This window comes from Schistocerca americana, chromosome 2 (genome assembly GCF_021461395.2).
Source record: "Schistocerca americana isolate TAMUIC-IGC-003095 chromosome 2, iqSchAmer2.1, whole genome shotgun sequence".
NCBI lineage: Eukaryota > Metazoa > Arthropoda > Insecta > Orthoptera > Acrididae > Schistocerca > Schistocerca americana.
The window spans coordinates 290,779,246-290,805,675 of record NC_060120.1 but is presented as its reverse complement, the minus strand read 5'-3'; the positions used below and the strand labels follow the sequence as shown (position 1 = coordinate 290,805,675).

At 44.8% G+C, this 26,430-nt stretch overlaps 1 protein-coding gene and 1 non-coding gene across 3 annotated transcripts in view; both read left to right on the top strand.

Annotated features, from left to right (window-relative positions):
* LOC124595736 (protein tweety) overlaps positions 1–26,430 on the top strand; it is a 178,387-nt gene that overhangs the window by 221 nt on the left and 151,736 nt on the right. The window lies entirely within an intron of this gene.
* Trnat-ugu lies at positions 9,603–9,676 on the top strand. The gene has a single exon. It is a non-coding gene; the product is annotated as a tRNA-Thr (tRNA).

Below are 26,430 nucleotides of genomic sequence, written 5' to 3'. Positions count from 1 at the left end.
ACGTGTTATTTTGTGCACCATTTTCGCAGTACGGTGCTAGAGGATTTCTACTGTCACTCTTAATGGGTATCTAGAGGCCATATTGATTTTGCAGTGCCGGCCGGTGTGGCTGAGCGGTTCTAGGCGCTTCAGTCTGCAACCGCGGGACCGCTACGGTCACAGGTTCCAATCCTGCCTCGGGCATGAATGTGTGTGATGTCCTTAGGTTAGTTAGGTTTAAGTAGTTCTGATGACTTCAGATGTTGAGTCCCATAGTGCTCAGAGCCATTTGATTGTGCAGTGAGGGTTGTGTCCAAAAGCCACATCGCGCAGTTCCGCTGGGTTGTCCTCGAGATACCTACAAGTTCTGGGCGGTCATCGTTCCAAGGTTCCTGTCGCAGTTCGTAGTAATAGACAACAAATCATCGAGTAAAACTGAAGTGATATCAGGTGTTCCCCAGGGAAGCGTCCTGGGACCTCTGCTGTTCCTGATCTATATAAATGACCTGGGTGACAGCCTGAGCAGTTCTCTTAGTTTGTTCGCAGATGATGCTGTAATTTACCGTCTAGTAAGGTCATCCGAAGACCAGTATCAGTTGCAAAGCGATTTAGAAAAGATTGCTGTATGGTGTGGCAGATGGCAGTTGACGCTAAATAACGAAAAGTGTGAGGTGATCCACATGAGTTCCAAAAGAAATCCGTTGGAATTCGATTACTCGATAAATAGTACAATTCTCAAGGCTGTCAATTCAACTAAGTACATGGGTATTAAAATTACGAACAACTTCAGTTGGAAAGACCACATAGACAATATTGTGGGGAAGGCGAGCCAAAGGTTGCGTTTCATTGGCAGGACACTTAGAAGATGCAACAAGTCCACTAAAGAGACAGCTTACACTACACTCGTTCGTCCTCTGTTAGAATATTGCTGCGCGGTGTGGGATCCTTACCAGGTGGGATTGACGGAGGACATCGAAAGAGTGCAAAAAAGGGCAGCTCGTTTTGTATTATCACGTAATAGGGGAGAGAGTGTGACAGATATGATACGCGAGTTGGGATGGAAGTCATTAAAGCAAAGACGTTTTTCGTCGCGGCGAGATCTATTTACGAAATTTCAGTCACCAACTTTCTCTTCCGAATGCGAAAATATTTTGTTGAGTCCAACCTACATAGGTAGGAATGATCATCAAAATAAAATAAGAGAAATCAAAGCTCGAACAGAAAGGTTTAGGTGTTCGTTTTTCCCGCGCGCTGTTCGGGAGTGGAGCGGTAGAGAGATAGTATGATTGTGGTTCGATGAACCCTCTGCCAAGCACTTAAATGTGAATTGCAAAGTAGTCATGTAGATGTAGATGTCGCGAAGACAATTTGTGAATTTTTTGTTTATTTGTTTTGAAGGAAAGTAAGCTTTCGATATGCGCAATAAAGACGTGGGCAGGACTGCAGTTAAGAACCAGCGACTAGCCGTGGGCCAAAATAGGTGAACACAGGCCGCGCGTTCTCGGACAGCCGGTCCTGCGGGAGAGGGCTCTGAGGAGAGCTGTTGTTGCGGCTGGTGCTTGCTGTTCAGACGCCAGAGCAGAATGGTTCAGTAACAGCTAATAAGTGTCGCAGGCAATGGCCAACAACGAGGATCAAACGGTAAATATTTTCGTGTATTTTTTGTATCACTACTGTTTTCAGTTGTACTGGAATATAGGTTTTGTGAAGCAAAATGCTAGTTCGAAAGGAGCCGAACTCATCCCGATTGTTTACGGAAGAGATGTGCTGAAATTCAACGCACTGCAAAGTGTGTCGGCGCTCGGATCTGTCAGAACTAACATTGCGTATCACGTGTGGTAATTTTGTTTGAGTAGCACATGTTTGGAGAACGGTAGGACGCTTACAAGGGGAAGGCCTGTCACGGCCAACCGGTTCGGCTCATATTTGGTAGGTCGCCTGATCACAACATGAAGCGAAAGACTTTAAGATATTTTGGCTCAACGCCCATCTGTTTTTGAGAAAACCACCCCTAAAGTTCACGATGCGTTAGCGACCCAGTATTGACGGAATCGGTAGTGAGCATTTTTCGTCGTCGTATATGGGGTTCACAAACACATATTTTCCTAGAAATCGAGAAAAGAAACTATTACTTCTGTCGCTTATGTTCCATGAGGTAAACGCTGTTCACCGAAATCAGCTCTGGCGTAACGACCCAAGCACCTGGTCGGGGGAGCCAGATGTATTCAGCAGGTTTTTTTTTTTCGTTTTAATTTTTTTCTGTATCGGAAACTGTTAGGAATAGGAGGTTTAATAAGACAAGCAGATCAATAAGGAATAACAACAAAGTGGTCAAATAAAATTCTCAAACGCCTTGGATTAGTAAAGAATGAAAATTTTAAGCCTCGTTGTACGAAAACAATTCCGAGTAAGACTGTTGCAAAGACGAGATTTCTATGTACGTTATGGCATAAGGGAGAAAAACGAACCATTGTAGCAAGTCGTAGTATATATAAAATAAAACATTTTCAGAGCGCAATATTCCCTCACAACGTGTGCAAAATTGTTGCCTAAAGTTTTCCTGTGATTGTAAAAAACTAATGATTAATTTATTCCTCTACGTAGAGAAGAGGTCAATCGTATAACCGACTCGTTAAACAATGTGTGCTTCACTTGCTCCACATCCGGGAAAATGACAAATTCAGTTTACGAAACATATCTTGAGAGCATTTTAAAACGCTATGTTTTTGACAACAAGGTTGTCTGATACTGGACTCCTGGAATGGACAAAGTAATACCCTCATGTATGGTAGCATGCTCACGGATGATGAGGGTCAACCGACTTGCACGGTAGTAGCAGTGTCGCCAAACTGCACACCTGTGTGCCACCCATGTATTGTTTATTTTTATCCCCAAGTTAAAAATTTTATTTCGAGGCTTGAAAATTACAATCTGCTTCTGGCTAATTTGAACCTCACTATTTTATACATTAGCCTGCCGAGCAGACGCCTCTTTTTGTTAACCGATCCAAAATAAATAATAGCAGTTACATAACTTATGTCATTCTGGGCACTCTGGAAGTACAGTGTGTGTGTGTGTGTGTGTGTGTGTGTGTGTTTGTGTGTGTGTGTGTGTGTGTGTGTGGTGCGCGTGCGCGTCGCGTGCGTGCGTCATTGCGTTTACGTCGTCGCTTACGCTTACCAGTGTCCGTTAGCGCGCAACAGATACACAAACAGACAGAGAGAGAGAGTATATTTATTCGAAAGTATGGTCATGCAACTTCCATGGGCCTTTCGTTGAAGGGCACGACTGTACCGGGCTGTAACGCGATATTTTCCAGTGTCAAAGGAAACAGTGGAGCGCTCGCGGCGTGTGTCTCGGGGTACTGCAAACGCAGCAGCTGCTCTTTTGCATGAAACTCGAGAGGGTATTCGTCGATAAACACCGTCTAACCTTTCTTTTATTCTCTTCAGATGCATTCACGTTTTTCAAAAAGGTCGCTGTTTCGAATACGAAATGAAAGCCCCTGAAAGATGACCCCGTTCATCAATAATCTGTTCTTCCGATGTTCTTCAACTGAATGAAACTGGGAGATGCATAATTAACCTCCGGAGATTCCCAAGGCAGAGTTACGGGGCTATTAATGTTCACTGTAAGTATAAATAATACGGTGGACAACGTCGAAAACTCCGTTAGGCCGTCTGGGGACGATGTTCTTGGCTACAGGAAGGATGAGCAGGCGCAAAATTGCAACGAAATGCAAAAGGTCGACGATTCGTGCAATGACTGGCAGATGAAAATGTAAACAAATGGGGCGCGCTGCTCATTAATAGTGTGGAAGACCCTTTACTGTTGTATTACACTGTTGTTGTAGTGGTGGTCTTCAGTCCAAAGACTGGTTTTATGCAGCTCTCAGTGCTCGCGTATTCTGGGCAGGACTCTTCACGTCTACTTAGCTGGTGCCACCTATACCTACGTAAGCCTTCGGATCTAATCTTCTGTAGCACCACATTTCAAAAGCTTGGATGTATTCCCTTCTTGTCCGTACTCTTTAAGGGGGGATGTTTATGAAATTGACCAAAAGTGTCAATTTTCGATTTATTTTTTATTTGTTAGTGCAGCTCATGGACAATAAGTTCCCAAAGTTTCAATGTTGAAATCGCATTCGAAGTGCCTGAAAATTAATTAAAGGTGTGACGCGGCCTCCCTGCCACGCCAAACTAAGAGGGATAACAACCCCTACATTCACAAGGAGAGACTTCCAAATTGTATCCTGGATCTTGTCAAGCCCACTTACAGGTTTCTGGCCGATGCTGCACTTCTCAAAAAGTGTGTTCATGGCAAAATCCAAAATCCAAATGAGCCTCTACATTCACACATATGGAAACGATGCCCTAAAAACACATTTGAATCTGCTACAGTTGTCACAATTGCAGCTTATGATGCAGTTATTGTATTTAATGATGGGAACGTGGGGAGGATGAAAGTAATAGAAATATTGGGCTTCAAGTTAGGAAATTTTACTCAAGATATCCTGAGAAAAATAGATTTACAGCGTGTCTCTGCAGCTGAAAAGTCAGTTGAAGACCTAGTAAAGGAAAGATGACAGACAACGAGAAACCAAAAGAGCAGCCTTGAAGGGAAAAACGACCCAGATTACAAATGTGATGCCTTCTGAAGAAGTGACATAAGGAAAAAAGTTAGGTTGAACTTTAAATTGCGTTTCCTGAAAAGTCTGTTTTTTAAAGTTTATGTACCTTTTCCTCAGATTCTATGAATAATAGAATTATGCAATTTTGTACACATATTTGTGTAAACCTAATAAACCTTGTCTCAAGCGCAAATTTTGAAATTCTGATTGCAAGCCGTGATATGGGGCAAAATGCTTGGAATTTTGCATGAATTTAAAATTGTGGAATTATAATTTAAAAATTATGAAAATTCTCCTATTTCACCTATTCCAAAAACCTCATGAGAGACGCTTACATATAAAGAGATGAAACATAGAAATTTTTGTAGAAATCTCTTGAATACTTTCTGAGAAAAAGGAATATACAATATTTTTTGAAAATAAAACTTCAAATTCCATTAAAATAAAAGTTGAATATATGTAATCAAAGGATTTTATATGCAAATGTGTTACTTTCGTGTAAAGACTGGTAGAAAATTTCATTGCCGTGTCTCCAAAACTGTGAATTTGGTGCCTTTTTGAAATAGTGTGTGTTTTACTTCCGTGTGAAGCTTCACTACTACCAAATATTTTCGGAGAAGACTTCCAAACCGTAGAATTTATGTTTCGTGTTCAACATACACTGGTGTGTAAAGCTGAAGGGGAAAGTAACTTTCGCATGATGTATTACTGGCAAGTGACATAGCTCGATAAAAGTTGGACCATAGATAGAAATAACTGCCACACTGCAGCATGAGAGGTGGCTGAAAGAAATACGCAACGAGACGAGCAGAAATGACACTTTTATTAAAAGACTGCCTACACTACGCCTGTCCGTCCTCTTTTAGAATACTGTTGCGCGGTGTGGGAGATAGGACTGACTGAGTACATCGAAAAAGTTTACAGAAAGGCAGCACGTTTTGTATTAGCGCGAAATATGGGAGAGAGTGTCACAGAAATGATACGGGATTTGGGATGGACATCATTAAAAGAAAGGCGTTTTTCGTTGCGGCGGAATCTTCTCACGAAATTCCAATCACCAACTTTCTCCTCCGAATGCGAAAATATTTTGTTGACACCGACTTACATAGGGAGGAACGATCACTAAGATAAAATAAGGGAAATTAGAGCACGTACAGAGAGATATATGTGTTCATTCTTCCCGCGCGCTATACTAGATTGGAATAATAGAGAATTGTGAAGGTGGTTCGGTGAACCCTCTACCAGGCACTTAAATGTGATTTGCAGAGTATCCATGTACATGTAGATGTAGAAGATGATAATTGAAAGAAGTCACCGCGATTCATGATGGTCCATTGGACATTACAAACGGCGGGACATGTTTTTTAATAGGGTGTGATCACCACCGACGGCGGTGCTTTGCTACGTATTGCCATGTTGGCCACTAGGTTGGTAAGGAGCTGTTCTGGCAGGTCGTTCCATTCCTGCACCAGCGCGGTTGACAACTGCTGGATGGAGGACGTACTGCAGAACGTTTCCCCAACACGTGCCACACATCCTTTATGGGACTAAAGTCGAGGCGACGGGCAGGCCAGTCCATTCGCCGAACATTCTCTCGTTGGAAGATGTCCTCTAGCTACTCAGTTCGGTGGGATCCCTCATTGTCATCAATAAAAGTGAAGTGAGGGCCAAATGCACCCTTGAAAAGACGCACATGGGGAAGGAGTACAGTGTCGCAATAACGTTGACCAGCGAGTGAAGCCTGTTCAAAGATTTGGTCAGTACGCCCATGCAACATTATACTTGCGCATACGTAATATGTGGACCACCGACACGATCATGTACGACTGTGTTCGTGGATGCAGACCGTGTTCCCACTTCACGTCACGTGGTGATACGTCCAGCAGTGTAGAACAGGATCATTTTGCTGATCCAGGTGACATCGTGTTGGGAAGCATAATGTTACACCGAGTTAAATCACATATTACACCTGTGGAGCCTGTGGAATGGATTGGAGAGACGCACTACAGTATGTCCACATGCAACAACGGCCATCCAGTTCTGGTCGACCGCGCAGGTGGAGGAATGGGACGCCCTACCTCAAGAACTGCATACCAACATAGTGGCAGCTCGCCTCGGCAGCTGGGGGGTCGACGAGGTGGATTGCCAACCGAAGGAGCCCGGGTTCGATTCCCGGCCGAATCGGAGATTTTCTCCGTTCAGGGACTGAGTGTTGCGTTTTCCTTACATTCCTATCGCCATTAGTGACACGAAGATCGTCTCAAACACGTAGTCGTATCATCTTTCCAGTTTTGAGACCGCTGCATGGGCAAGAAACTAAAGCCAATAAACTGAAATAAAAAAAAAAGCCTTGTGGTAAGCACTGGTGCACGGTTCAGAACGTGCATTGCCGTACGCGGTTATCACACACCCTATTAGGACCCATATACCGCCGTTTGTGATGTTGAAACGTCCCCTTAAAAAAATTATAAATGACTGTGCCTAAACTGACACACAATATTTTTAGCGCAACGCAGTCTGACTTTCCAAAATCCCTACAAGAGAATGGCCCTGACTAACAATAACCTATACCTTTCATGAATCACTTACCTCACAAAAATCTTCGTTACTCAAACTACTGCAATACAGCGTGCGCCAATACTGCCAGCTGAATAAAAGATTCTAACTACTGAAGGCACTAACTACTGATAGGCACAGTTAGCAAATGAAAGATTTTGATAGAGAATAAACAATGTATTTACCTTAATAGTGTTCAAAAGTCATAATATGTATATCAGTTCATGACATCCAGTCTTACAAATTTACTGTCTCTGACGGACACACGTCCAGATCATCCGCTCTCAAAACTCCGCCATCTCTCTCCCCACATCCACCACTGCTGGCGGCTCAACTCCAACCGCGCAACGCTACGCGCTGTTAACAGCCAACTGCCCAACACTACAATAGCATATACTCCAACAATGCAAACCAATCACAGCCTTCACACAGCACAGTCAGTCATTTTCATACAGAGCGCTACATGGCGTTACCAACATAAAAACGTAACAGCCTACTTACAACCTCAAGGGGTCCATCATGAGTCGCGGCGACTTCAATATAATTATCGTCTTTGAGTAAAAGTGTCGTTTGTATTCGTCTTATTGCATTTTTCTGTCAGTTACCATCTACACTATTACTGTAGCAGTTCTTTCTACGTACGGACCGAGTTTCATCGAGCTGTGTTACTTGGCAGTAGCGGCGCGGAGTAGCCACGCGGTCTGGGCGCCTTGCCACGGTTCTCGCCCCCCCCCCCCCGCCCCCTCCCCCTCACCCGTCAGACGTTCGAGTCGTGTGTGTATTGCCCTTAGCATGAGGAGTGTGTAAGCCTAGGGGCCGATGGCCTCAGCAGTTTGATCCCATTGGAACTTGCTACCACCAACACCACCACCTGACAGTAACACATCATGCGAAAGTTACTTTCTCCCTTACGTTGTACGCACCAGTGTATTTCTCTCAGTCAGAAAATCTTTCGTCGTTATTTCTTGTCTGCACTTTATACCCTCTCTACTGTCTAATGTCGTGAGCTATTTTCGTCTCCATATAATAAAACTTGTCGACTACAGTGGTGTCCAAAATTAAAGCAACAAACGGAAATTTTGCAAGGTTACGTTTATTTTGCCACAAAACAGTATAAACAGATGACAGTGAAGAAGAAACTATGTAAATAATACATAACGTAAACATAGAGCTAGACAATCATATTCTTCGTTTTTCCCAATTTATCGGATTTGCACACACTTTGCGACAGCTGGTTAATGTGCTCAGTATGGCGTGTGACCACTTCTTGCAGCAATAAACGCCTGACAACCAGGGGGCTTGCTGTAAATAGTGTCATCAGTCTCATATTGAGGCAATAAAGCCCATTCTTCCTGCAGAGCTGCTCACAAGTCTTGGAGAGTGGTTGGTGGATGCTGACGTGATGCAACCCATCTCCCTAGTGCACCCCAGACATGCTACATGGGATTCAGATCGTGAAGCGAGCAGGCCACGCCACTCGTGCAATATCTTCCGTTTCCAAAGACACCTAAACTACCCGTGCTTTATGAGGTCGAGCATCATCGTCCATCAGGTCGAAGTCTGGGCCCACAGCAACTCGCAACAACCGCGCATGAGATTCTAAGATCTCCTCACTGTACCTGATAGCTGTTAAACCTTAATGATTCTCCCGTACAGTTTCATTAAGAGGTGTTCGCGTAGTCAACATAATCCCTTCCCACACCATTAGCGATCCTCCTCGATTTCAGTCTCTTTCCACAATCTTTGGGTCGTGTTCCACGTTCCCTCCAGGTGCGAATCGTCGAGAATCACTCTCAAGACCAAATCGGGACTCATCTGTAATAAGAAAATTGGCGCACTGTTAAACCATTCAGGTGGCATGTTGACGGCTCCACTCTAGAGCTCCACTCTAGACATTGCCTGCTGTGGAGACGCGTCAGAGGTGCACATACAGCAGGTTTCAGACAATGAAGGCCACCATGCCGAAGCCTTCTGTACACCGTTTGCCTCGATACAACACGTCCAGTGGACGCTGTGAGCTCGGATGCCAGTTGCCGTGCACAGATAGGTCCTCTCCTTTTGATATCACACTTGGTCGGCCATACCCCGTTCCTCGGGATACTGTTTCGGTCTCTATAAACAGTCGCCACGTCCGAGAAACAAAGATTCGCATTAATATACATACTAAGATGGTATCTGTTCTTTCAGTCATGTCCGAAAGAACAGATACCATCTTAGTGTATATATAGTTAAGGCTCACTGGCCACTTGACCATCTTCTTCTTCTGTGCGAATGCACAAACAGTGCCCGAACTTTTACGGGAATCGGCAACGCGCCGCGAGTAATGAGTATAATGGGCGTGGGCATTACGAATGTAGTGCGGGACAATACGTTGAGAATGTGGGTTTCGCGGAAGGCGTGCCAGAGATAAATCCCTGCAGTCGCACTATCCTCTGTGTCCTCGGTGGCTCAGATGGATAGAGCGTCTGCCATGTAAGCAGGAGATCCCGGGTTCGAGTCCCGGTCGGGGCACACATTTTCATCTGTCCCCGTTGATGTATGTCAACGTCTGTAAGCAGCTAAGGGTTTTCATTTCGTTGTAGATTCATGTTAAGCCATTGGGCCACATCAGTCTGGTAGGTGTCTTCTCTGTGCCATACTGCACCGTCTGTGACTGTGTACACAGCGGTTGTGGATGTGGGACTATCCAGGAAACACTACCCCTCTTGATAGCTGCCCCGACGTCACTGCTGGCGTTGTCTGTTGAGCGGAATGCCATCTTCCGCGCAGAACACAATCGTACGGACATCTGTTGACAGTTTGTATGACTATATGGTGAATTGGACACAGGACGGGAAAATAGCGGTTTGTTGCTTTACTTTTGGACACCAGTGTATTTCAGAGTGTCTTTTGCTAATCCGACTCTCGCAGCATCGCCTGGTTTAATTCCACTATATTACATTAACATCATCTTGCTTTTATTGGTGCTTATCTTGCAATCTCTTTTGAAGACTCTATCCATTCTGTTAAATAGCTCTCCGAGTCGCTTGCCGTCTCTGAAAGAGTTACAGTGTCACCAGAAACTGCCAAAGTTTTTTTTTTTTTTTAACTTTAATTTCAAACTTGGCCTTACTTTCCTTTACCGCTTGTCCAATGTACTGACAATAACATCTGCGATAGACGTATGAAAGGTTAACTTCCGTTTAGTAAACAGTATCTCTGAATGTAATCCACTAAAGGTGGGGTGAGAGAGTGATTTCTTAATGCGCTAATTTAAAGAGAATGCAAGGCAAAGGCCGCTGTCAGCTCGTCAGCAAAGTTCTTTTTCTCTCCCCAGTTACTCGGCGCTCTGCGACGCATTGTGCAGCCCTGGCGTCGCTTAGCGGCGCAATTTAAACTTTGCGGGGACTCGCAGCGCCGCTAATCATCTGCTCTGGGAAAAAGCAACCGTATTACCGCGCGCGCCCAGAAAGCCGTGAATGGCCGGAGCGCTTAATTACTCGCCTGGCTTTCAGCGCCACGCAAAAGAGTTTACGTAGCGGACGCATTACGCGTCGTGCCTAAAGATTTTATCTTAAGTAGTTCACAACAAGGCCAGCTGCGAAACACGTTCGCTTTTCCATCCTAGTACTTCTGCATCTACAGTTATCTCGCTCCGATCCCTTCCGTGTGGAATGCGGAGGAGGGTAGTTCTTACTCCTATAAAACAGCTTGTATCTTGTAATGTATAAACAATTTTCAGCAGATCATTTTGTGTCTTAATTGAAAAGATGGCAGTCACAATAAATGTCAGAGTAGTGTATCTGCTTCGCCTGCAGTCTCGTAGATCGCAACCGAATCTCATCTTCTCGGTCTTGGAACATGCAAATCCAATGGAATCGGGTTCTCATTCTTAATGTTGAATTTTAAGTTCAGATTGTCCACCTCCATGCTGTTGGTTACATACACGAAATTACTTAAATATCTATAAATTCCTCGTCATGAGTCTCTCCAGACACGATACTTTACGTGACATCTCTCAAAGGACTAACTAGTACACAGTCAAGCCTGCCAGTCATGACACCCGATCACAGGAAACTGATATAAATTTTATTGCAAAAGTGGTATACAAAATACCTTGACTTTTATTACAGTTCAGTTGTTACATTTTACCGAACTGCTTTTCAGTTAATTATTTCCTTTTCTTTTATAAGGGATATTCAGAATTTTGTTGCGTTTTCATTTGACTAACTTCAGTATAATGATTGCACAAGTTCTAATGAAATATTTGACGTTACAAAACGAATTAATCCTTTCTTATACATTAACAAACATTGAAAATACGTTGTTTACGAATCACAGTTCCACTTATTACATGCCCCGTATAAGTCGCCAGAACATCGACATCATTTTGTAACTGATACGATACCTCTCGTCTCGGCAGTCTTTAATGAACTGCTCGATACCCTCGATTTTATTACTGCCTCCCGTTGCACACTTCACCGGAACTAGGAATCGAAGTACATCAGAAATGCACCGCAGTAAGTTGCTCGAATTTGTAGCTGAGCAGCTGTCACAAAAACGCGCCTACCAACTTTCGTTTATGTCGTACAACTCCTTCTTGGTGTTCCCATTTTTTTCCCACCAAAATCAAATAATATACAGTAACAAAATTTCGGAAGTACAAGATCACGGGTTACTGTAAGGGCGAGATAAGCCATTGCAAATGTTAAACGCTGACGCTGATACATTAATAACCGGTGTAACATCCAGAATGTTGAATACAAGCATGCAAAGGTACATGCGTTGTGTTCTTCAGATACCAGATGTCAGTTTGTCGAATTGAGTTCCATGGCTGTTGCACTTGGTCGGTCAGTGCAGGGACGGTCAATCCTGTTTGTGGGTGACGCTGGAGTTGTCGTCCAATGATGTTCCATATGCGTTCGATCGGAGACGGATCCCATGATCAAGTAGGCCAAGACAACATGTCGAACTCTATAGCGTATATTGGGTAAAAACAGCGGTATGTGGACGAGCGTTATCCTGTTGGAAAACACGCTATTGAATGCTCGTCAACAATGGCAGCCCAACAAGTTGACTCGCCGTATTGAAGTGCGTGGGATAACTAAGAGAGTGCTCCTGCTACCATACGAAATTCCACCCGTGACTAGGTGTACGTCCAGTGTGTCTATCACGCAGATAGGTTGGTTGCAGGTCCTCAATTGGCCGCTTTCTAATTACCAAACGACCTCTACTGTCACCGACGCAGAAGCAGAAGCTGCTTTTATCAGAAAACACAACAGCCCTCCAGTGAACTCTCGCTTGACACCACTGAAATCGCAAACGCATTGGTTTGGGGTCAATGGAATGCACGCTACAGGACGGTTGGCTCGGAGCTGTCCTCTGAAGTAACCAATTTGTAACAGTTCGTTGCGTCACAGTGGTGCCAACTGCTGCTCAAATTGCTGCTGCAGGTGCAGTACGATGCGCCAGAGCCATATGCCAAAGACGAGGGTCTTCCCGCTCTGTAGTACCACGTGGCTGTCCGGAGTCCGATCTTCTTGCGATCGTACATTCTTGTAACCTCCGCTGTCAGCAATCATGTACAGTGGCTACATTCCTGCCAACCCTTTCTGCAATATCGCAGCATAAACGTCCATCTTCTCGTAGCCCTATTATAAGACCTCGTTAGACTCAGTGAGGTGTTGATAATGTCGTATTTGTTGCCTTAAGGAACGAAACAAAATTTCGATGTAGACCCCCTACGCGCGGTATGCCACAAGTCAGCCGGTTCGTCTGAAATCAAAATTGAGTTGACGTTAGCGAAGTATACAAGATTCTTTAGGAGTTGTACCTCGCTTAAGTTATTGGGACCATAGGAAAGAAAATTGCTGCCATTTGAAGAAAAAATAGGGTTTTTTCATCGATTTTTCGACTTCGTCGGCCAAGTAAAAATATTTATAGTTGATGGATCGGAATAAAAGTGGTACAACTCCTAGACAATTTAGTTAGCTTCGTCGGAAACAGTAGATTTGAAGTTACCACGCGAAAAAAAAAAAAAAAAAAAAAAAAAAAACGTTATTTCGAGAAACACGCGTTTGAAGATAGTAAACCTCCCTTTAAAGGCATTCTTGACTAACATCAATTTAAAACAAAGGAGAGAGGGTGAAAGGTGCTATAAGTGGGATAAAAACACGACAGCGGAGCTAAAGTAACGACACAGGGAAATGTAACTGTCTGACCACTTACAAATAAAAAACTTCCTAAAATTTTAGGAAACAAGTTGGACTTATCGCAAAACTTTAAAATTCTCGTTCGTTTGAACGTCACTTAAAGTAGAGGACCGATCTGCTGAAATCTGCTGCTGCCCTCTGGCCTGAAATCGAAACGCAGTCTAATTAAATATGGCGCGCTATGATCTGTACATCACAAGAACCACACACTGGAGGGTTCTCGCGCCGGATCGAGAGGCCATGCGTCACAGGGCCCTGACCTGTACGAAGACACATAATGAGGACCTCATCCCACCTACGTGGCTGGAGGGAGAAACGCCATGCCGCATTGTGGACTTTAGTAGACGGAGCTTATTGTCTGTCACTTTCACCCACTCATTCTCCCATCGACCCAAGACCGTATCTCAACAGCGAGGCTGCACCACGTAGGGCGATGGTACACTGAATTAATTGAGAAGTAGGAGACTGGCTGATGTATTCGCCCTTTAATTCCCCTTAACACCCACGTACGCTGGCACCCAGCATAAAGACAGTAGCATCCCCAGCCTTTGTGGAGCTCTAGTGGTTCAAATGGCTCTGAGCACTATGGGACTTAGCTTCTGAGGCCATCAGTCCCCTAGAACTTAGAACTACTTAAACCTAACTAACCTAAGCACATCACACACTTCCATGCCCGAGGCAGGATTCGAACATGCGACCATAGCGGTCGCGCGGTTCCAGACTGTAGCGCATAGAGACGCTCGGCCACCTCGGCGGGCTTTGTAGAGCGTCCTGGATATTCTCGGCTGCTTTACCTGCAGGATACAAACGTTGTAGAGTGTGAAGGGGAATCAGGGAATCGGAACAGACAAGAAATTTAGCATCCGTAAGACATCTCGTCTGCTCCATTGCCCTCGTCGAACAAAATAAACTCGTGAGCGAGATGTATCTTGAGGACACGACGGATGTTTCGTACGTATGCCTACGGAGTGGGAGTCCGCCAGCTAGCGCCGGGAGAGCGTGTCTCCATCGGCAGCCAGCTTTCCCTTCGTGCCTGGTGGTGTCCTTCCGGTGACTTGTTCGCAAATTCAAAGCGGCTCGGCAAGGCTCTGCAGGAAGAGCGAGGCGCAAATACCTGACAGCAGCAGCTGCAGCAACAGGTAGAGCGGCAGCAGCAAATCCTAGCGCCGCGTGGGGGAGGGGGGATCAGGAGTGGGGGAGGGAGTAAGGAGCGAGTGCCGACAAACGACTCGCGCTCACTAGCGGAAGTGCTCCAGCAGCTACCACACGGCGGGGAGGCACTGTTACCGATATAGACAGATAAGAAAGCAAGTGTGCGTGTGCGTGTGTGTGTGTGTGTGTGTGTGTGTGTGTGTGTGTGTGTGTGTGTGTGCGTGCGTGGGTGCTTGCGTGTGCGCGCATGCGTATTTCGAAGCTTACGTCCCGAACGTCTGAAGCAATTCAAAGTTCTTACATGTATGCTTACTACAATAAAAAAATTACTTGTGAGGTAAGACGCCTCTAGCGTTGTGGGAGTGTGGATGCGAAAATGGCATCAAGTAAACCATAATTCTGGAAAGCCTGGAGCAGAGTCAGCCAAACGCGATATATGCAGTACTTCTTCCTTTCTCCTTTTTGCTGCCCCTATCCCGTGTCTTCACAGGTTCGGTGCGCTATTCTGAATTTGGCAGTACTAGTCCTAAAGGGTGGACAGATACCCTTCCTGTTGCCATAATGTGGTGTATATGTGACTTCTCATCTAGAAAGCCAACCTCGGTGAAGAATGTGCAGAGCTGACCCAACGACATATCTTAGGAGTTAATTTCCACAGCATTTGTGGATTTAGAGAAACATTTTGACAATGCTGACTGGACTACACGCTTTGAAATTCTGCAGGTAGCACGGGCAAAGTTTACGGAGCGGGAAGTCATCTACAACTTACACAGAAACCGGTCTGTAATTACACTTATCAGCCAGAATATTATGACCATCTATCTAATAGCCGCTATGTCCACCTTTGGCACGGATAACAGCGGCGACGCGTCGTGGCATGGAAGCAAAGAGGCATTTGGTAGGTCGCTGGAGGTAGCTGACACCACATCTGCACAGACAAGTCATCTAATTCCCATAAATTTCGGGAGTGGGCGATTTGCTCTGACGTCGTGTTCAATCACATGCAGATGTGCTCGATCGGGTTCAGATCTGGCGAGTGGGGGGCCAGCACATCAATTGTAACTCACCACTGTCTTCCTCGACCACTCCATCACACTCCTGGCCTTGTGATATGTCGCATTATCTTGTTGAAAATTGCCACTCCCGTCGGGAAACATGACTGTCATGAATTGGTGTACGTGGTGTGCAACCAGTGTACGATACTTCTTGACCATCAAGGTACCGTGCACGAGCTCCACTGGACCTATGGATGCACACGTAAGTGTTACCCAGAGCGTTATGGAGCCAACGCCAATATGCCTCCGTCCCTCAGTACAACTGTCAAGGATCTGTTCTCCTGGAAGACGACGGATTCGTGGCCTCCCATCTGGATGATGAAGAAGGGATCGGGATTCACCAGACTATGCTACGCTCCGCCCCTGTGCCCATTTCAGTCGCAATTTTCGATGTCGTGGTGTTCACATTGGCTCATTCTTGGGTTTCGACGGCAGAGGCCAGTCGTTAGGAGGGTTCGGTGCACTGTGTGTTCAGACACACTTGTACTCTGCCCAGCATTAAAGTCTCATGTCAGTTACGCCACAGTTCGCCGCCTGTCTTGTTTTACCAGTCTGCGCACCCTACATTGTCCGATATCCGTAATGAGGGGTGGCCGCCAACCCCCCGACTTTTGGACGTGGTTTCACGTTGGTTTCGCCACGTGTTGAAGACACCACAGCATTACACTAATACCCGACAAGTCGTGCTGTTTCCGAAATAGTCGTGGTGACCCTCCCAGCCATCACAATCAGACTCAGTCGAGACACGGACTGCGCGCTCTCTGACACAGCGTGGACAATGAGTGTTTCTGACTAGCAGTCATTCCTCGCCAGGTGACGTTGCTATCGCATGGACGAGTTTATATCGATCGTAGGTCGGCGGTCATAATGTTCTGGCTGATCAATGTATAAGAGTAGAAAGGCACGAAAGGGAAGCAGTAATTAAGAAGGGAGTGAGACAGGCTTGTAGCTGTCACCAATGTTATTCCATCTGCATGTTGAAATTGCAGTAAAGGAATGCAAGGACAAATCTCGAAAGGGATTTCAAGCTCAGTGAAAATAAATTGAAACCTTAACGTTTGCGATTGACACTGTAATTCTGTCAGAGGCGGTTAAGAACTTGGAAGAGCAGCAGATCGGAAGATATATTATCGTGAAAAGACGTTTTAAGATGATCGTCAACAAAAGTAGGGTAATAGACTTTAGTCGAATTAAATTAGGCGTTCTTGACGAAATGAGATTAGGAAATGACATACCAGAAGTCACAGACGAGTGACGATATCTAGGTAGTAATATAACTGACGATACCAGGAATAAAAAGAATATAAAATGCAAAAAGTTAAAGCAATTCTCTTATTGAGTTTCCTTTGTGACAGTAAGAAGAAACTTTCTGAAAAAAATAAATACCGTAATATGGAACATAAATTTAATTGGCTGGCATTGTCGAAATTTCACCCTTCATTGTTTGACACTTAGGCTGCGACCAGGAATGGAGGGTGAAGTTTCGACAATAGCAATCATTCGTGCTGGCTAAGAATCAGGAAAATCACGAAACAAACATCGGCCGAAGAACCCGAGACAGAAGCCAACAGACATTTAAATTTAACTGTCAAGAGGCCTTTTCTGAAAGTATTAGTCTGGAATATAGCGCAGTACAGCAGTTAAACGTGGACTATAAATAGTACGGGCAAGAAGACTAAAGAAACTTTAGAAAGATTGCCGAAAGTTAAAAGGGAGATTTAGCGATTAATGAGGAAATATTGAATCGAGAGGAGGAGAAACGATCCTTATGGCAGCGTTTGTCTAAAATAAGGGCTTGGTTGATAGGAGACATCTTGAGGCGCGAAGCAGTAATGCAATTAGTAATGAAATGATGTGTTGGGGAGTAATAACTGTAGGGGGAGACGAAGGTTTGAGCATCAAGCAAGTTAGTATGGACGTAGGTTGCAATAGTGATGTAGAGGTGAAGAGAATTGCACAGGCTAGGCTAGTGTGGAGAGCTTGTAAGAGGGTGGCGTGGTAGGAATATGAAGGAACTTACGTGTAATAATTATCAAAAACAATCTATATTTGCGTAATGAAATGAAATGATCGTATGGCATTGTTGGCCGGGAGGCCCCATGCGGGGAAGTTCGGCCGCCGTATTGCAAGTTCTTTTTAGTTGACGCCACTTCGGCGACTTGCGATTCAAAGATGATGATGACGAACACACAACACCCAGTCATCACGAGGCAGAGAAAATCCCTGACCCCGCCGCGAATCGAACCCGGGACCCTGTGCGCCGTAAGTGAGAACGCTACCGCAAGACCACGAGCTGCGGACTATATTTGCGTAGAATTTGTAATTGTAGAGATTGCAGGGATGATTGCTGAGAGGTCTTGGCGACATTTAACCCCTGTGGGTGAGGGCGGCAGTAGGAAGGAATGACACGTAGAACGCAATTCTGGAACGCTTTAAGGACTGCAAACCAAATTTAGTACGAATTTGATTTGCCATCTTTAAAAATAAATACTGCGGATCCAAACAACCCCTACGATAACCAGGGATTACGGTAGGGTGTAGCATAACTCCGCAAAGCTCCGGGAAGTTGAAACCATAGTTAGAGCGTGTATGAGTTTACTGGAGAAAATACTGTGGGGCGACACATCTAGAGCACTTCTCTCGAACAGCACCCAGGGGGCCGCCGATCTTAACGCCCCCGTCTGACGGACAGATCATCATCGACCACCAACCATCACGTGCCCTCACTTCATGAGATGCTGCGGAGAGGTTTGCAGTTCAGTCCAAGAGACTGCTGCAACAACTGGTAATCGGGATCTTTACGCTAGCGCCTCACCTCCCTTCGCCGGCCAAATACTGGCAGCGCAAATTTCCCAGCAGCGGGATTCGAACTCGGTCACCTCCGAGTGGGGCGCCACCGCACTGGCGTGCGTTAGCGACCAGGGGTACTGAGGTTAGGTGGGTGGTGTATGACTTACTATGTGGAAAAAGTGCCGTCTTCATAAGACTCCGCCAGCACGCTTAAGTTGTGGCGCCCAGGTGCGAAGTAGGTGGCATGTAAACGTAACTGGAAACGTAAATAATGGAAGTCGAATAAAGTCCCGAATACATAGTTTCTGATGTCGCTAGGCTGTTCGGATAGAGCTATGGTCGGTGCTTCATTAAGAGTCGTGGCGAAACTTCATCCCTGCTGTGTCATACTCTTAAAATCATATAGCGAACCATGTGTGGAATTTCTTGAGAGATTGAAACTGAGTAGCGGAGCGGGATTCGAACGCGAAATCTTGTCTTTGGTGGAGGGGGGGGGGCAGTACTCTTTAACTCGTCTTCACAGCTGCACTTGAGCGGGCGCCTGTCCCTACTTTCCAAAGATTAGGTGGGGGTGGGGGGAAGGGCATGAGGTAGTCACTCGCGCCTGCAAAGCTGTTGGTAAGAGCACTGCCTGCATGTTGGTTCAGTTTGTAAGTGCCAGAATACTAATCCCAGTCGTCCTAGAATTGTTTTCTGTCACTCTATCCTTCTGGCAATGATTTATTAATGTGAAAAATGCCATTTTAGACCATGGTTCGGAGTCATTAAACTGCAGTCCTGCCGTAACTAACAGGTTACATCAGTTCTAACGGTCGAAGGAAGGTAAGGGCACAGTACACCTTTCAACAGAACCATGCCAGTAAAGTACTGCAGTGCTCAGACAAACCTTCGGGTTGAGGAGATTACCACTTTGTTTCCAATCGCTGTGTTGCTGTCGACATTATGTCTAAAATTATAGAAGGAAAAACGAAGATGGTTGCTTTTAGGAGACCTAGTTTCTACTAGAAGTGAGTTACAGGGCTGTTCAGCGACGTAAACAGGGCAATAAGATGACCGACTGGTAGTATGTGTGTATTTACCGGTGGATTAAATTATTTTCTTTTTGACTGTTTCTTCTTCACCACAGACAGCGTCTTGAATAACGAGAGCGTGTGTGTAATCAGCATACAGTCACATGTAGCCTACAGTGAAGAGTGTCGTGACCCTACGGAACAAGTAGCCAATCTGCTTGACGAGAGACCGACTCCTGTAAGAGCGCAGTGTTGTCGCATTAGCAGTGCGGTCTGGCAGGACTCGGGCTGAGCGACTGCGGAAACACTTTGCGCGCCTCGTGTAGCCAACCGTTAGAGCCGTCTGCATAATTAAGTGCACCGTTACGGTATCGACCCCGAGACCTTAACTGCTCGCATCTTATCCGGCAGATCGCAGGAGGGGCGCAACTTAGCGGTGGAGGGCCGTCCGCAGCTGAGATCGCCACTGAAACGCGGGAGTACTGCCGGTAAAGCACTAAATGAAAGCGGTCTCGCTTCTGATGTTCCGAGGTACAGCTACACGCGGTGACGCCTGATCAGAAGACTATGCAACTAGAGGTACAGAAGCAAACAAAGATGTCGGCTGTGAATAACGTACAGTGATCTCTACCTAAACTGAATGTACAATTCCACAGGCGTCCGCAAGGTGGTGGGAAAGGGAGGGCTCTCGCCCTCTCCTGGAATTGCTAGCAACGACTGTTTGCGACGCTGCTTAGCTGCAGTTTTAATACTGTCCAGCTGACGGGCAATGTTGTGGCTACCACAATACGTCTTTGCTTTCTTAGGGTTGTCACGCTGTCAATGGACAATTATGTTGATGGCTTGAAGTGGCGGCGGTTTTGGCGCTGTTCTGCAGTAAAGGTGGATACTAACCTACACAAAAAAATGCAGAAAGAGAGTCCCGAATCCTTTGCCTCTCTCGCTGTCTCGTTTAACCCACATCAGGCAGAAGAAAAGGGCTGATTCGACATCCTGGTGCACCGATTCCGACGTCAGTTCCCATCACGACATTGAAATGACTGCAATATGCGTGCACGTCATCCATCCACAATCTCCATAAGTTCGCCACCTTCCCTTTGTTGCACAACGGTATAACAACGTAAGTTAGCTTTTTGTGTGTAGACAAAGAACGCACGTGATGCGATGGTGATTCTACTTTCAGTTTTACACGACAAAGCTGTTGTTGTAGACTCTGAAATTTGTAAATTGGAAGTTTGTGGTAAGTACCCAGGCTTACACACTACTTAATCTAGCTTAAACTAACTTACGCTAAGGACAACACACACACCCATTCCCGAGGGACGACTCGAACCTTCGACGGGGGCAGCCGCGCGAACCGTGCAAGGCGCCTCAAACCGCACGGCTATCCCGCGCGGCAGACTCGGAACAACACAGCTAGGCTATAGTGTAGGTGCAGGGTGACAATTACTGAACTATTTGAAAAAAAAGTAAATTAGTTACAAACTATGGCGTGCACACACTTTATTCATCATGTAAACGTCACCACAGATATTGAGATTTAGGTTATGACATGTTCGGTATGCGTGCCATCATTGGCGATGATGTGGCGCAGAGGAATAGCGAAATTCTGCATGACCCGCTGAAATGTCGGAACATGACGGTGTCTATGTCCTCCTGAATGGCTGTTTCCAGCTCAGCAATGGTTTTGGGGTTACTACTGAACACCTTGTCCTTAGTGTAGCCCCACAAATAGGAGTTGCATGTGTTTCGATGCGAAGAATATGGCGGCCAAAAGAGGCCCATCACGGTGGACTCTGGGTATCCAGACCCCGAATGCGATCCCCAAAGTGCTCCTCCAGGACATCACTCTCGTGCTTCGATGGTGTCGAGCTCCGTCTTGCATGAACTCATCCTGTCGAAATCAGGATCACTTCGGATAGTGGGGATGAAATCACCTTCCAAAATCTTCACGTACCGTTCGGTAGTCACCGTGCCATCAAGGAATATCGCACCGATTATTCAGTGACTGGACACTTCACACCACACAGTCACCCGTTCAGGGTGAAGAGACTTCTAGATCGCGAAATGCGATTCTCAGTCCGCCAAATGCGCCAATTTTGCTTATTAACGAACCCATCCAAATGAAAGTGGGCTTCGTCGCTAAACCAAACCATATTGCGCATAATAATTTCCGTCATGTCTTGCAGCGAACCATGCAATCTAAACGTCCTGAGGCAAACCTTTCAGAAGTTATGACGATTTTATTTCATATAGTTCAACAATTGTCACCCTATGTGTACGTCTATACTTAACCTGTGATGCGAAATACATCAGTCAAGAAAAGAAAATAGTTTCATTCGTTGGGAGAAGGGAAAAAGTATAAAATTTCGACGGCGAAAAGATGCCCGCTGCATGAACTGGGACTACACTTTTCCCAATCAACCTAAAAATTTTACCTTACAAAGCCACCGTCCAGCTTAACTTATGCCAGTGTGCGCTAAAAAATAGGAATCATAAAACTAATGCAATAAATGCATTAATATGAGAAGTTCTGTATGCACAAAAAGAGAGTTCAGTAAGCAACGTCTAAATTTTACCCTGTTTATCTACTCCGAGGTGCATTGTGCCTTTTTCCTTTATTTTTGTTAATATTCAACAGGATTTTTCTCAATTGTTCCGACTCCTTTAAATTTCATATTTTTAACTTTCAGTGTCAGTCTAATATTATTACAATATGAATTAACTTTTTGTCTATATTTTCTAGCTATATTTTATAACTCGTTGGATATCCTGAATTTAATAATATGAGAACATAATTTCAGATCGTTGAATAAAAAACGTAACATCGACTTTCACACTAATAATTTAAAAAAGATGTACTTTCCATAAGCTGTTAAATGTGCACGCTGTTTCGATACCTAAATAATCTACCTTAAAAGTAGTAACTGAATAACTATCAATCGTTTGCGGTAAAATAAGTTTTGTATACATCCTGTAAATGTTAGTTCTTGGGGCAGGACGCATATCCTAACTCACTAAATCAGTTGCAAAAAAAATTTGTATTTTAGGATCTTGTTCCCCCCCCCCCCCCCCACAACTCACCACCCCTCTGGCATTAATTCCTGCTGCCGCTCACGACTAACTGCAGCCGTCTGATAGGACCGGCCAAATATCCTTTTATTTCACGGCTGTCATGTTGTATTTAGGCAAAAAACAAAGTATCACTAGAACAACAATTAAAAATAGTTTCCGATTACATCGGATATTCCGCATTTCTGGAGCAGAACAAAATGAGCTGTTTCAGAACTAGTCCAAAGAAATTGGTAACAATTGTGCTATGTCGTTTGAAAACTCATGTGTGATCTCTACATTGATATAATGACAAGAAAATTGATTCTGCTTTATTTTCGCGTACTCTTTAATCGTTCTATTGCAGAAGTACGAAATAAAAGCAAAACATGTCACGACAAAGTACTTCACAAACCTACGCATCACATTTGATGCTACTTTTTCCGAAATGTTCGAGGAAATCATCTTATTGTTCTTTACTATCTTTAGGACAGCAATACCCCACGCAACAGAAATGACTGTGGTGTACTACAGAAATACATCTACATGATTGCACTGCAATTCACAATTAACAGGGTGTAAAAGCCAGAGCGGATTTTTTTCGACTGACTGAAAGTATGTGCGTTACTCTGGAAACAATTTTGGGGCGTATTTTGTGCTTTTTTCGGGGGGCAAACTCGTATAACAGAAAATTTCAGCGTTTAATTTATGTGTAAAACTACGGATATTAATAAAATTAGAATGCGCTCTTTGGGTCTCTGGAATGAGGGGGTGGCTGGAAAATCAGCGGCTTCAATTTACAACGAACCCTAATGAGCGGCTACAATTTTTAATGCGGGAGATGATCGCTGAAATATTTACAGTGGTTTGAATTATTCAGCTGTTACGGCAGACGACGTACTGAATGAAAGTGTGCTGACTACAGGGAAACGAACAAATGCTCTCGACAGGTCGTCACCCTGGGAAGAGTGTTGAAGAGTTTCTTTAGCTTTCACTACTCATTGAGCATTAGCAAGTTTTAACTCAACACTAGCTTTTGCAACTTGAAGATCAATGAATCAAAGACTATTACTATCATCATCGGTTTTCCAGTCCAGTTGCCCGGGTGTGGGTTACTAGTACCCTCCACTTGGGTCTGTCTGTGTGCCATTCTTCTCTCAGGGCTGTATCCTCTTCTTCCTGTATCCTCCTTCACTTGGTCCGGCCATCTCTTCCCTAGTCTTCCTGCGGGTCTTCTACCAGCTATATCAGTATGTTGTTTTGCTATCCTTCCATTCGTTTGACATGGCCAAATGTCTCAAACTGGACCTTGCATTTTTTTCCAAGAATGTGTACGCTCCAGCGTCTTCCTTTATTTCTTCTTTTCTTACCGTATCCTTACTAGTTTTATAGATCTAGTTTAAAGTACTTCATTTCTGCAGCGTGGAGATTGTTGGCGACTTGTTTGGTTGTTGTGCAGGTTTCTAGGTCATATGTTGTTATGGGGATAAAGTTGATGGAAAACGAGTCTAAAATTTTCCTCTATCTTATCTGTTGTTGTCGTGGTCTTCAGTCCGAAGACTGGTTGTGGGTGCAGCTCTCCACACAGGTCTATGCTGTGCAGGCCTCTTCACCACCGCGAAACTACTGCGACCTACATGCACTGGAGCCTGCTTACTGTGGTCGAACCTTGGTCTTTATAACCCACACTTAATTTCTTTCCCAAATTAACGATTCTTTTACGCCTCACGATGTCTCTTGTCCATCTGTCTCTTCATTTAGTTATTTACATCATAAACTTCTTTTTTCTCGAGTTCGGTTCAATACCTCCTCATTAGTCACTCGATCTACCCATCTATTATTTACCATTCTCTCGTAGCTCCAATTTTCTAAACCTTCTACTTTTTTCTTGTCTGAACTGTGTATCGTCAACGTTTGATGTCTGTATCCCGTAAGCCTTCATTTCAGACATACACTTTCAAATGGTTCAAGTGGCTCTGAGCACTATGGGACTTAACATCTGAGGTCATCAGTCCCCTAGAACTTAGAACTACTTAAACTTAACTAACCTATGGACATCACACACATCCATGCCCGAGGCAGGATTCGAACCTGCGACCGTAGCAGTCGCGCGGTTCCGGACTGAAGCGCCTAGAACCTTTCGGCCACCGCGGCAGGCTACATATACTTTCAGAAAAGACTTCCTACACTTCAATTTGTGTTCGATGTTAGTAAATTTTTCTTTATCAGAAGCGTTTTTCTTCCTATTTCCAGTGTCCATGGTACATCTTCTCTATTTCGGCCGTCGTAATTCATTTTGACGCCCAAGTGGCAAACTCACCTGCTAATTTTAGTCTCTAATCGTAATCTAATTCTCTTAGCATTGCCTGATTTAATTTGACTACATTAGTGTGTGTGAGTGAGTGTATGTGTGTGTGTGTGCGTATGTGCGTGTGTGTGTGTGTGTGTGTGTGTGTGTGTGTGCGTGTGTTTTTCTCGAGCATAGCTGAAGAACTCCTGGAACAATTTCAAGGAAACTTGTTGCGCATGTGACTTATTATCGGGAAACAATCACTGTTAAGGTAAGACCGTCTTTATTTGTGGGAGCTGAAGTAGGAAGCCGTTGATATGTAAAAATAATGGAAAACGATCGATATTAATGCCGGAAGCACAGTTTTCGGACTCACTGTGGTAGTTGATGACAATCCTGATAATCTTTAATCCCTAGGGGGCTGGGGAGGGGTGCGAGATGTTGCTAGGAAGGCATGACGTGTAAAGCATGTCAGGAACGATCGTTAAAAGGCCGTCTGTATCGATGCTAGGCAATTTAAATGAAGAGACAATCATAACAAGAAAGGGATAGGATGTAACAGTGTACATCCCTTGGGCACCACTCTTACCGATGAATCTCCGTTTTGACTTTAACGAGTGGCAATTACCAGTGATAATATTTGGTTAATAAATTAGAGGTGTAATTTATCAAGTACTGTGATATGGGTTTCGGATCTCCTTTTTTCTCATGGGCAGTTTCATGTTGCTTGATCAATAGAGTATGGACACAAGGATTAATTTATTCTCGCACGTGGAGGAGAAAGTAAAATTGTTATACACTGAAGAGTCAAAGAAATTGCTATACCTGCCTTATATTGTGTAGGACCCTCGCGAGCACTCAGAAATGCCGCAACACGACGTGGCATGGACGCGACTAATGTCTGAAGTAGTGCTGCAGGGAACTGATAATATGAATCGTGCAGGGCTGTCCATAAGTCAGTGAGAGTACGAGGGGGTGGAGCTGTCTTCTGAACAGTACGTTGCAAGACATCTCAGATATGCTGAATAACGTTCATGTCTGGGTAATTTCGTAGCCAGCGGAAGTGTTTATACTCAGAAGAGTGTCCCTGGAGCCACTCTGTAGCAATTCTGGACGTGTGGGATGTCGCATTGTTCTGCTGGAATTGCCCAAGACCGTCGGAATGCACAATGGACATGAATGTATGCAGGTGATCAGACAGGATGCTTACGTACGTGTCACTTGTTCGAGTCGTATCTAGACGTATCAGGGGTCCCATATCACTCCAATTACACACGTCTCACACGCTTACAGAGCCTCGACCAGCTTAGACAGTCTCCTGCTGACATGCAGGGTCAATGGATTCATCAAGTTGTCTCCATACCCGTACACGCCTGTCCACTCGATACAATTTGAAACAAGACTCGTCCGGCCAGGCAACATGTTTGGAGTCCTAAACAGCCCAATGTCAGTGTTGACGGGTCCAGACGAGACGTAAGGCTTTGCGTCGTGCAGTCATCATGGGTACGCGAGTGGGCCTTCGGTTCCGAAAGCGCAGACACTTGTTGGTGGCCCAGCTTCGAAATCTGCAGCAATTTGCGGAAGGGTTCTCTTCTGTCACGTTGCTCTTCTGTCGAATTTCTAATCACTGCTGTGTCACGCACCGTCACATGCAATGAATTTTGACTTCGTTTCCTCCTCCCTTTCTGGATGACTCACATTTTTGCCAGACAGTAAACGAGTAATG